Genomic DNA, 12,919 nt, shown 5'->3' on the forward strand with positions numbered 1-12,919 from the left:
GAGGGGTTCCTCTGGCATGATGAAGTCTTCGTTGCCAAGGCTGACATCGTCCTCTGAGATAGGTAGATAGTTACTATCTTTCGAGTCCTCGTTCTCGACCGGCTCGTCGGGGTTAACTTGTCCCACCTCCCATTCATCCTGCTCGGATGCAGGCTCGACCGGGTCTTGAGGATCTTCGGCATCGTCCGGGGTGTCGTTGTCTCCGGTGCCGGTGTTGCTTTCCTTTGCGCGGCGCGATTTTGAGCAGCGCCGCTGACGTCGATGTTTTGGTGGTGCCTCAACGGGCTTGTCCTCGATCGAATCTTTCCTGCCTTCGTCACCGTCCTCTCTGGGTGTATCCACCATATACACATCATATATGGAGGTAGCCGTCCAGCGCTCGGTGAATGGCGGGTCATGGCTTTGTCTGTCTCTAGCATCGTCGTCCATACCGTCGATGCCTTCGGAGGCATAATCTAGCGTGTCGGTCAAATCCTTGACAGTGGCTATTAAGTGGGTGGTGGGTGGGTCGTCAAATTCCCCACTCTCAACCCCTAGTCTGGGCTGGGCGTAGTTCGGAGGCGATACTTCCGTAATGGCGAGCGATCGCATTAAGTCCAAGGCCTCGCTTAAGAGCGCAGACCGGACGGGGAACCGAGGTCCTGCGGGGCTAGGCACAACAAATTCAACCAGGTTGCGCTCACTAGGCGCAGACCTCGGGAGTCCGGAGTAAGTATCCAGAGGCGAGTTTGGCTCTCTGATGACAGGGAGAGTCCAGCTTGATTCCCGGCTTGCCGAAGACATGGTTGCCTCCAGATCTCCGGACAAGAGTTCCGTAGGAGAATAGAGTCCGGTGGGTTTCAGAGACCCTTCTTCAGATGAAGCTGCCCGCTCTGGATCTAGGGCCAGGGTAGGGATGACAGTTGGTCCTTGAATGGTGCCTGATGACGGATCCGACAGTCTTCCTTCGGTGGTCAAGGCCGAAAACCCTTCAAATATCAAGTCTCCTTGGATGTCGGCGAAATAATTCATGCTTCCGAATCTGATCTGATGACCAGGGGCAAAGCTGTCGATCTGTTCAAGGTGACCAATAGAATTGGCACACAGAGCGAAGCCGCCAAACACAAAAAGTTGACCGGAGAGGAAAATTTCCCAGGAAACAACATCGTTGCTGATGATCGAACGATCCATCGAACCTTCTACCAATAACACAGTGGAACTCTCAATGAAAGCACCAATGTCTGTGTCAAAACCGGCCGATCTCAGGTAGGGGGTCCCGAACTATGCGTCTGAGGATCGAAGGTAACAGGAGACAAAAGGGACATGATGTTTACCCAGGTTTGGGCCCTCTTAATGGAGGTAATACCCTACTTCCTGCTTGATTGACTTTGATGAGTATAGGGGTTACAAGAGTCGATCTACCTAGATATCATAATGGCCAAACCCTAGTTTTCTAGCCTATATGAGTTCTGATAGCCTCTACGGACTAAACCCTCCGGTTTATATAGACATGGAGGGGCCTAGGGTTGTACAGAGTCGGTTTATAGACGAAGGAAACTATACATCTGGACGCCAAGCTTGCCATCCACGCAAAGGAGAGTCCCATCCGGACACGGGGGATGGCCTTCTACCTCATATCTTCACGGCCCATCAGTCCGGCCCATATCACACAGCCCGGACACCCGAGGACCCCTTAATCCAGGACTCCCTCAGTCGTCAGACGTGGAAAGCAGCAAGGGGACGTGGTCTGACCCAATGCAGGTAATTGCTCGCAGAAAGACAAGGGGGCACCGGAGTTCCCATTCTAGGGATACTAGGACGCGATCCAGGATGGATCGCGTCGGGTCGGCTTGTCTATTGGTCCAGGTAAACTTGGCCCCAGTCCATTCCAACTCGTGGAGACCCAAATCCGCGATGCATTCATTGAACATCTGCATGCGGGGGAGGTTCACTAAGTCATTGTTCTTGTCCTCGGGGGATCGCAAGTGATTGAAGTCCCCACCGACCACTACTGGCAGTTGGGCCGTCGTGACCTTCCTCCGAAGCTCGTCAAGGAAGGTCACCGATCGACGGTGATCGGCAGGGCTATAGACAATCACAATCGCCCACTTAAAGTTGAGCGAGCACTCAAACACTTCCATACTAACGAAGAATTTGCCCTTGTCCATGCCGCCCACCTCAAAGGTGTTATCCTTTACGCCTAAAAGGATGCCACCCGAATGGCCGACGCTCCCACTAGAAGGGAGCCAGTGCCAGGCAAACAGGTGAGAGGTCAGACGTTCAAGCTCTTGGAGGGAGAAGTCCGTCGGCATGGTTTCTTGGATGGCTACAATGTCAATGTGTTCATCTACATGTACTCGACTAAGTGGCAACGCCGGCCGTCTTGGCCGAAGCCGCGGATGTTCCAGAAAAGGGTCCGCATCAAGGCGCCATTGGGGGGCTCCTTGACCCCAATATGGTGGAGGCGCTGCGGGCCCTAAGGGTGGTAGTGCAGGAGCGAGTGCGGCCACGGATTTCCTCAACCGACACCACGGGGGGCGGCTGGGGTACCGGCGCACGCAGGAGATGGGCCCGGGTCTCGGCAAGTTTCCCGTCAAGGATCTCGCGGGCGTGAAGCGCCTCAATCTGCTCTAAGGGCACCTAATTCCCCCTAAAAACAATGGACGAGTCGGCGGCCACCTTGGCAAGGTGACCTAGCGAAATAGCCTCAAGTGCGGAAAATGAGCAACTGGAAGAACTGGAGGGGATATCAGTCGCACCTGGCTTGAGGTTCCGGGCAGCCGCCCGGAGCTCAGCACGCTTGGGGATGGACGGCGCCGGGAAACTGGACGGGCGGTCCATGTCGAGATGGGCACTGCGACGGGAAGCAGTCACCGGTGTCGAGGAAGCTCAGGTCCGTCGTGCGTACGACACTGTCCGGGGCGGGTGGGAGGCGACGGGGGTGACCACAGCATCGGTGGCCCCCAGGAGCAGCAGTGTCGGTGAAGCGGGCGCAGATGCCTCCGGAGGGGCGACGGTCCCCGACCGTGTGGGGGAGGGCGGGTCCGAGTGAGGGAGTCCTGGATTAGGGGGTCCTCGGGTGTCCAGGATAACTTATGTGGGCCGGACTGATGGGCCATGAAGACACAAAGCAGAAGGCTTTCCCCCGTGTCCGGGTAGGACTCCTCTATGCGCAGATAGCAAGATTGGCGTCCGGATATGTAATTTCCTTCTTCCATGAACCGACTATGTACAACCCTAGGCCCCCTCCGGTGTGTATATAAACCAGAGGGTTTAGTCCGCAGAGGCTATCAAAATTCATATAGGCTAGACATCTAGGGTTTCGCCATTACGATCTCAAGGTAGATCAACTCTTGTAACCCCTAATTCTGTCAAAAAAACTCTTGTAACCCCTATACTCATATAATACAATCAAGCAGGACGTAGGGTTTTACCTCCATTAAGAGGGCCCAAACCTGGGTAAACATCATGTTCCCCCTGTCCCTTGTTACCTTCAATCCTCAGTCGCACAGTTCGGGACACCCTACCCGAGATCGGTCGGTTTTGACACCGACATTGGTGCTTTCATTGAGAGTTCCTTTGTGTTGTCCATAGAAGGATCGATGGCTCGCCTTGTCATTAATGATGATATTACTTCTGGAAGGACCTTAACTCCAGGATAGGTCCTCCAGCTCGACGGTTTTACCATGGGCGCTCTTTCGGCCGTTAAGCTAGCGGCGACCCCACAATCACCAAACATCATCTCCGCGTGAGCCTCGAACACTCCGAAAAGATGGATCCGACAGATGTCTTGTCCTTGAACGAGCTGCTAGATCACATCACCGCCTTGGGGGTCGCAACAGAATATGATCAGATTGGGCTTAAACCCGACCAGAGGGAAATCAAGTTGTAACACCCCACGATGCGGCTATATCTCCCACGTGTCGAGGCACGACTTAGAGGCATAACCGCATTGTGGTTTTGTCGCAAGAAGGGTCATCTTCACACAAACTGATGTAATGAAAAAGAATGGGATAAAGAGTTGGCTTACAATCGCCACTTCACACAATTCATAAATAAATTCATACATCATTCAGAGTACACACATAGGTCCGACTACGGAACCAAAATAAAAGAAGAGAACCCCAAATGCTAGATCCCCGATCGTCCCAACTGGGCTCCACTACTGATCATCAGGAAACGAAACATAGTAACGACCAAGGTCCTCGTCGAACTCCCACTTGAGTTCGGTAGCATCGCCTGCACTGGTATCACCGGCACCTGCAACTGTTTTGGAAGTATCTGTGAGTCACGAGGACTCAGCAATCTCACACCCGCGAGATCAAGACTATTTAAGCTTATGGGTAGGAGAAGGTAGTGAGGTGGAGCTGCAGCAAGCACTAAGCATATATGGTGGCTAATATACGCAAATAAGAGCGAGAAGAGGAGCAACGGAACGGTCGTCAACTAGTAATGATCAAGAAGTGATCATGAACTCCTACTTACGTCAAACATAACCCAAAAGCCGTGTTCTCTTCCCGGACTCCGCCGAAAAGAGACCATCACGGCTACACACGCGGTTGATGCATTTTAATTAAGTCAAGTGTCAAGTTCTCTACAACCGGATATTAACAAATTCCCATCTGCCACATAACTGCGGGCACGACTCTCGAAAGTTTATACCCTGCAGGGGTGTCCCAACTTAGCCCATTATAAGCTCTCACGGTCAACGAAGGATATTCCTTCTCCCGGGAAGACCTGATCAGTCTCGGAATCCCAGTTTACAAGACATTTTGACAATGGTAAAACAAGACCAGCAAAGCCGCCTGAATGTGCCGACAAATTCTGATAGGAGCTGCACATATCTCATTCTCAAGGCACACCGGATTGTCCAAGCTTCCGATAGGCGAGCCCAGAGTTGCCCCTGGTGGCCACCGGCGACTAACGGGTTGGACCAACACTCAGAGGAGCACTGGCCCGGGGGTTTAAAATAAAGATGACCCTTGAGTCTGCAGAACCCAAGGGAAAAAGGCTTAGGTAGGCAAATGGTAAAACCAAGGTTGGGCCTTGCTGGAGGAGTTTTATTCAAAGCGAACTCAAGGGGGTCCCATAAATCATCCAACCGCGTAAGGAACGCAAAATCAAGGAACATAACACCAGTATGACGGAAACTAGGGCGGCAAGAGTGGAACAAAACACCAGGCATAAGGCCGAGCCTTCCACCCTTTACCAAGTATATAGATGCATTAATTAAGATAAGAGATATTGTGATATCCCAACATATCCATGTTCCAACAAGGAACAAACTTCATCTTCACCTGCAACTAAAAACGCTATAAGAGGGGCTGAGCAAAAGCAGTAATGTAGCCAAACAACGGTTTGCTGGGAAAGGTGGGTTAGAGGCTTGACATGGCAATATGGGAGGCATGATATAACAAGTGGTAGGTAGCACGGCATAGCAATAGAGTGAAGAACTAGCAAGCAAAGATAGAAGTGATTTCGAGGGTATGATCATCTTGCCTGAAATCCCGCAAGGAAGAAGAACGAATCCATGAAGAAGACAAACAGACGTAGTTGAACGAATCCTCACAACTCCGGAACAAAACCGAAGCTAACGAGAGAAGCAACCCGGAAAGAAACAAACAATATAGTAAACAACCACCACATACACATGGCATGATGCACAAACAAGTATGATGCATGTCCGGTTTAAATATGCATGGCATGGCAAAATGCAACAAACAATACTACAAATTCAGTGGAGCTCAATATGCAACGAGTTGCATATTGACAAAGCACCACATCAATTATTTAGTTCTCTCTCATTTATGTACCCAACAATATTAAATGTTGATTAACATGGCAAGAGGTGAAGCATAAGTAAACTAACTATTTAGGCAAGTTTAAATGAGGCCGGAACAACAAACAACAATTCCGGAAAATCCCCATATGCATAATTTGAATTTGCTACTGTTCTACCCTAAACACAATTTTAATGTTGTTAATCAGCAAAATAAAGTGTACCATGCTAAACTAGGCATTTTTCTACCCCATTTACATATAAAGTTTATTTAAAATGGAGCTACGGTTATTTAGTTATGAAATAAATCATTTTAACATGTGCTTTATGCAAATTAATGCAAACAACAATTTTAAACATTTAAACATGGATGAAAGTTGCATATTATGAGACTAGACAGAAATCTAAGCCTTTTTCATATATGAAGTTTTTACATATGATGCAGTGTTAAAGAGTTATTATATGCAAGATGTTTGAGGGTTTTTCTGTAAAACTGCAGTTCTCTGGATAAATAGACAAATTCGCAAACGCTGAAAAAAAACATACGCAGGCCGAAACTGCTGGCCCAACAGTGGAAAAAAAGAAACAGGAGGGCGCTGGGGGGGCTGCTCACCATGGGCACGACCCAGTCGGTGGAGGAGGAGGCTGCTGGGCCTGGCGCGGCTGGGCTTGGTGCGATCTGGCGCTGGCTCCAGACGAACAGGGACGCGGTCAACGGCGATGCGGTCCTCGCTCGGGCACAGGCGTGCGCTCCTCGTCCTGCTCGTGCAGGAGCGAAGCAGGGAGGTGGCGCGGTGAGGGACTTGGTGAGGAGGCGACCTCCGGCGACAAGTGGGTGGCGGGGACGTCGGGATCCGGCGGTGAGACGGCGACCGGGCGAGAACTAAGGCGAGGCAGGGGTCGGGGCACGTCTCATCCTCCTGCTTGAAGCAGAGGATGTAGGGGAAGCAGAGGTTGGCGGCGAGGGATGCAGGGTCATGAGGCGGCGGCGCTCGGGCAGACGGGAGGAGCGGGCACGAGGGATTCCCTCCCTGGAACGAGGCGGAGGCGACGGGAACCTTCAGGAGATCGGGGCGGTAGGCTCCTGCAAAACGGCGGCGCCGCGACACCATCAGAGGGAGCGAGAGAGAAGAAGTGGAGGAAGGAAGGAGAGGGGCGACGGGGCTGGTCCTGCTGGTCCGGCGGCTAAACTCCGGCGAGGTGATGAGGAGGAGGCACGGCTGCGGTCTGGTTGCCTGCTCCAGCGAGGAGCTGCAGGCGTGGGCGACGAGCTCGGGCAGGGAACAGCGGAGGAGCTCGGGAAGAAGGGGAGAAGGGGCTCGGGCTCCTGTTGGTGGGTGGAGGAAAACGAGGAGAAGGGGATCCCGAGGGGATTTGGTGGAACGGCGGCGGCGGAGGGATTGGATGGATGGATGGGACAGGATCCCTAGTTTCTAGGGTTGCCCACTATATATAGTAGGCGGCTAATATGAGAGGGGATTAGCCCTTAGATTTTTATCGGACGCTTCGGGTGGTCTAAACAAAGAACGGATGATGTTTAGGATAACTTGGGATTGTTTCGGACCTACTGGTCATGACCGTGCGGTTCGGGGAAGTTTCGGACACGCACGCAAAAGGGGGGGGGGTAAGGCGGTCACGGACAAGAGGGAAGCGAAAACCCGATGGGACTCGGAACGGTCAACTACGAGCGGATGCAAGTTTTGAAAACATGACGGGAACGGAGTGCCGATGCAATGCGAATGATGCGATAATGAATGCAACAAACAAACGAAAAACATGACAACAATGAAAAACATGGAAGCCCTCTGGAGCGTCGGTCGCGGGGCGTTACACAAGTCCCCACCGATCACCCATCTGGTAGCGGTCGTTGAGGAATGAGCCAAGGACGCTTCTTCCCCTAAGTTAAGAACCAGCTATGTTCGGATTTCCGAGCCCAGCAAGCCGGATACCCTTCCTCGGAAGAGACTTCATGTCCTCGGAACATAGAACCAGACGTTGAGCCCAGAAGTCACCAAGACCCTCCTGATCCTGAACTGGTGACCACGGAGATTCTTCAAGCTCCAGATCCAATCGTGGGTTGGGATTTGGATTATAGCCCACCCACCCACCACAATAAATATTCCCCAAGCAATTCAGGCCCTCCAGACATATGTGACCTAATGTATGTACGGCAGCAGATGATAACCCACAAGTATAGGGGATCGCAACAGTTTTTGAGGGCAGAGTATTCAACCCAAATTTATTGATTTGACACAAGGGGAGCCAAAGAATGTTATCAAGTATTAGTAGTTGAGTTGTCAATTCAACCACACCTGAAAGACATAATATCTGCAACAAAGTATTTAGTAGCAAAGTAGTATGGAAGTAACGGTAATGGTGGCAAAAGTAACAGTAGCAGTTTTTGTAGCAATCGTAACAGTTGCAACAAAAAGTAACTAAGCAAATATCAATATGTGAAAAGCTCGTAGGCAATGGATCAATGATGGATAATTATGTCGAATGCGATTCCTCATGCAATAGTTATAACATAGGGTGACACAGAACTAGCTCCAGTTCATCAATGTAATGTAGGCATGTATTCCGAATATAGTCATACGTGCTTATGGAAAAGAACTTGCATGCCATCTTTTGTCCTACCTCCCGTGGCAGCGAGGTCCTATTGGAAACTAAGGGATATTAAGGCCTCCTTTTAATAGAGTACCGGACCAAAGCATTAACACTTAGTGAATACATGAACTCCTCAAACTACGGTCATCACTGGGAGTGGTCCCGATTATTGTCACTTCGGGGTTGCCGGATCATAACACATAATAGGTGACTATTGACTTGCAAGATAGGATCAAGAACTCACATATATTCATGAAAACATAATAGGTTCAGATCTGAAATCATGACACTCGGGCTCTAGTGACAGGCATTAAGCATAGCAAAGTCATAGCAACATCAATCTTAGAACATAATGGATACTAGGGATCAAACCCTAACAAAACTAACTCAATTACATGGTAAATCTCATCCAACCCATCACCGTCCAGCAAGCCTACGATGGGATTACTCACGCACGGCAGTGAGCATGGTTTATGATGACAATGGCGACGGATTCCCCTCGGAGCCCCGAACGAACTCCAGATCAGTCCTCCCGAGGAAGATTAGGGCTTGGGGCGGCTCCGTATCATAAAACGCGATGAATCCTTCTCTCTGATTTTTTCTCCCTGAACATGAATATATGGAGTCAGGGTTGAGGTCGGTGGAGTCCCAGGGGGCCCACGAGGCAGGGGGCGCGCCCCCGGGGGGGCCTACACCCTCGTGGACAGGGTGTGGGCCCCCTGATGCTGATTCTTTCGCCAGTATTTTTTATTAATTCCAAAATGTGTCTCCGTGGATTTCCAGGTCATTCCGAGAACTTTTATTTCTGCACAAAAATAACACCATGGCAGTTCTGCTAAAAACAACGTTAGTCGGGGTTAGTTCCATTCAATCATGCAAGTTAGAGTCCAAAACAAGGGCAAAAGTGTTTGGAAAAGTAGATACGTTGGAGACGTATCAACTCCCCCAAGCTTAAACCTTTGATTGTCCTCAAGCAATTCAGTTGACAAACTGAAAGTGATAAAGAAAAACTTTTACAAACTCTGTTTGCTCTTGTTGTTCTAAATATCTAAAGCGAGCATTCAAGTTTTTAGCAAAGATTATGAACTAATCATATTCACAAGAACATTTAGGACTCATGTTTACTCATATCAATGTCATAATCAACTAGCGAGCAATCTCTACCTACTAATAAACCGGCGACTGCTTCTCGCCGTACGTCATCAGAAATTTTGCAAAAAAGCCCTTAAAGTTTGTAGTAATCAACCCGCAGTCCAATATAGTCTGACCGTATAAGTGAAAACAAATGTTTCGTACGCAGCCTAGACTGCCCATAGGAGAACGGGATTCCTCCACCGCTGCACCCCACCCCCTTCTCTGCGAGAACGATGGTCCCTCCGCCGCCGTGCCCCCATCCCCTGCTCCGCGGTGCCCGTCCTCGCTCCCCGGTCCCCGAATGCACACAAGATCGACAGGATCCGCCGCATGCCTCACAATTTTTTTCCAGATCAAGATCGAGAGATATTAGAGGGGGATTGACAGAGGCGACAGCGATGGGGAGTTCGATATGTGTGGCGGCATGGTGGGAGCGCGGGGAGGGGCGATGTGGTGCTGGAGGCGACCGACGCCATAGATAAGCGCTGGGGAGTTGCCGATGCAATTGCCGAGCGAATGGGAGAGCCTTCGTGGTGGACGAGAATGACCACCATGGATTCCTCGCCCCAAGTCATGATCCAGTTGCTGCCGCTCTTCGAAGTCATCTGCTCCATCACATCCGCAACCTCACAGGTCACAGCCTCCAATATGGAACCCTGATGTCGTTTTAGTTGCCGTCATTATGCCATGGTCCTTTTTAGTGCAATGTTTGCTTAGCACTAATAGGTAGAAGAATCATCAATCAAGCGCATGTACCAACATGATGGTAGATTTTTTATTGGCTCTTCTCTAATCTGCAAGTCATATATTGAGGCAGCGCTAGGTAGATTCTTATTGGCCGGTGTTGTGGTGAAAACATGCTGTGGCTGATTGCTTCATTTGCTAACATTGATATATGTATGCTGCTGATGGGTCCTGATATACACTGCCTATTGCTGCTAATATTAATATTGCTACTCAATTTGATAGGTAAAGTGGTAATGGATGGCGAGATTGTGTAGTGCTCATATGCCAGTTAGTCAATTGCGCTTTCTGTGATGAATTAGAGAATATTGCCCATATGTTAACCAGCTGCTCCTCCCTAGCCTTGCTGTGGTCTGAACTTCAAAATTTTCATCCACTCAATGTTGATTCAGTCTAATATCTTTGGGAATAAAAATTATTTCGACAAGATTCAGTCTACTATGCTTATCGCGGTCCTCTGGAATATATGGAGGCGCAGCAACTCCAAGCTCTTTCGGGATGTTTTTGAGGAATTGCACATTACTTCTAACTGATGATCTTATGTTGTGGTCCAATAGGTATTCAAATGAAATTAAGAGAGGGCTCTTTATGGATTGGAGCACTATGTTGTATCACCTATCTGTGAGATTCTAATTTTTTTGCTTCCTTTGCATTTCTATTAATCCAAGTGTAGAAATTGCTTTTGTATAGTTGTCAGTTTATGGCTCTAGGTGTAGCTTCATTTATGCATATTGGTAATGTTGTGTTGATTTCTTTCGGGTGGAGGTTACTTCATCAACGAGGGCCGGAGGGAGAGCTTGGCAGGGCGGCATGACGGGCTGGTCTGCACCAGCAGAACGGAGGGAGAGATTGAAAAAGAGTGTCCGCCTGCAATGGCGAGGAAGAAGAGTTCGAAAGCAGCATGGACGGCTGCTCTCCGGCTGGTATTGAAGGTAGAGCTTGGCAAGAGAGAATGGGAGAGCTCTACTGTCTCGAGCATGGCATCCAGCCCCAATGGCATCATGCCCACTTGCCCAGGTAAGCTTCTTCTCTGTTCCAATTCTTGCACTTGTTGGTTTTTTACTTTCAGAGCTGTGGGAAATATCAGATGGTGTGTGTCTTCTTTGATGGTACAAGTATTTTAAACTGACACCGTATGATAATATATGATTGCTATAATGAACAAAGGTTGTATTTTTTAATTGATTGGTACGCAATTGTTGTCTTACCTGATCACTTGCTCATTTCCTTTCTTGAAAATGCCAGATTATTAATTTCCTTATAAGGATATATAAAGATACAGGCAATCTTTTTATAACTTTTCTGAAATCTGACATAAATGAAAATGTCTTATATTCAAATTAGTTAGATTACTTTCTCGACTCCTAGCAGTGCACCTAAATTTGAGTACCGATGTTTCAGGGTACTATTTTGTTTTTTGAGAACCACGTAAAAGTCACAGTTCCAATGTGATCAGCTAAGAGTTTTTGTACACAACATTGATTCTATTTTTCTCAAACCATTTATTTAGCTTGAATAACTGGTGTTTTGTTGTTCTACGGACTGAATTTGTAGACCAACATGGCTCGTGTGTATTAATTCATCAATGTCTCTGGCTAGTACAAGGCAGACCATAGATTCCTCCCGACGAAGATTGATGTGGCGCGATGGAGAGCTTGGTGTGTGCGGCCTGCTGATGGCGCTCGGGGCGATGCTGGCTTAACAATGCATCTTCTCTTATTGTCCTCATGCTCTCTGCTAGCAGTGCCCCCCCATATGTACATGGATTTGTAATGGCCAAGGAACACTTTCGATTCTTTCTTTAGTGTTTTCACTATCAATCCATATTTGGTGAACTTGTTCTACTGTTCATGAGCGTCCGCCCAGAACCTGTCTGATGTCATGCGCATGAAGGATTGAGACACGTTCTAATTTTCTGGTGAAACTCTTACCTCTATTTAGAAAATCCAAATGATGAAACAAGTGTATTCAAGGTTGGATCTGCACCTTAAACATGTGTACCTGATGTTCCAAGCTGCCGGTGTTCACAGCTAAAGAGTAGGCGAGGGTCCATGGTTCATTTGATTTCGTGGGGATTATCCAGTACAATGCGATCTACACTAAAGCCGATCTGAGCCAGGTAGAACAGAAGTTGATAGATTATTTTGGCGACAGGGCTTCAATATATATATATATATATATATATATATATATATATATATATATATATATATATATATATATATATATATATATATATATATATATATCAGCCAGAAGTCTTGCAATTTAACCAGTTTATGTCTGATATTTTTGTCTCTACATTTCTGCAGTAAGCTCAAGGCATCAGGTACGCTTTACATACAAGGTCTCATTCAATTTAGTTTCCCATGTAGTGTTAAATTCTGATGAACTATATTTATTACAAATTGTAAGCTAAACGAGATTAAAAAAGATATTAAATATGCTCAATCCATGTTCAGTTGCTAAACTGATCAGGAGCTACACTTCAAAGAGCTAACTATTCACAATAAAATAGCCATAAATTTGTCAGTATTTAGGGTATTCATCCACTCACTGTCATGTTTAATTTTGTGATCCAGAAAACATTACTGGTCATTTCATAGTAAGATTATAGAGTTGTTCTCCCTTTGTTTTGCGTATCTACTCACTTGATTATAGTAAATAAATAATTAA

General features: G+C 47.9%; 1 long non-coding RNA gene across 2 annotated transcripts; it reads left to right on the top strand.

The window, feature by feature from the left end:
• Window positions 1–9,687: 9,687 nt before the first annotated feature.
• On the top strand, window positions 9,688–12,094 carry LOC109753859 (uncharacterized). Of its 2 annotated transcripts, XR_012204369.1 has the most exons (4): window positions 9,688–10,132; window positions 10,801–10,864; window positions 11,009–11,260; window positions 11,843–12,094. It is a non-coding gene; the product is annotated as an uncharacterized lncRNA (long non-coding RNA). The 2 variants fall into 2 exon arrangements; XR_002230556.4 differs by lacking the exons at window positions 9,688–10,132; window positions 10,801–10,864 and having other exon boundaries at window positions 10,970–11,260.
• The last annotated feature ends 825 nt before the right edge of the window (window positions 12,095–12,919 follow it).

This window comes from Aegilops tauschii, chromosome 1 (assembly GCF_002575655.3).
Source record: "Aegilops tauschii subsp. strangulata cultivar AL8/78 chromosome 1, Aet v6.0, whole genome shotgun sequence".
In the NCBI taxonomy this organism is placed as follows: domain Eukaryota; kingdom Viridiplantae; phylum Streptophyta; class Magnoliopsida; order Poales; family Poaceae; genus Aegilops; species Aegilops tauschii.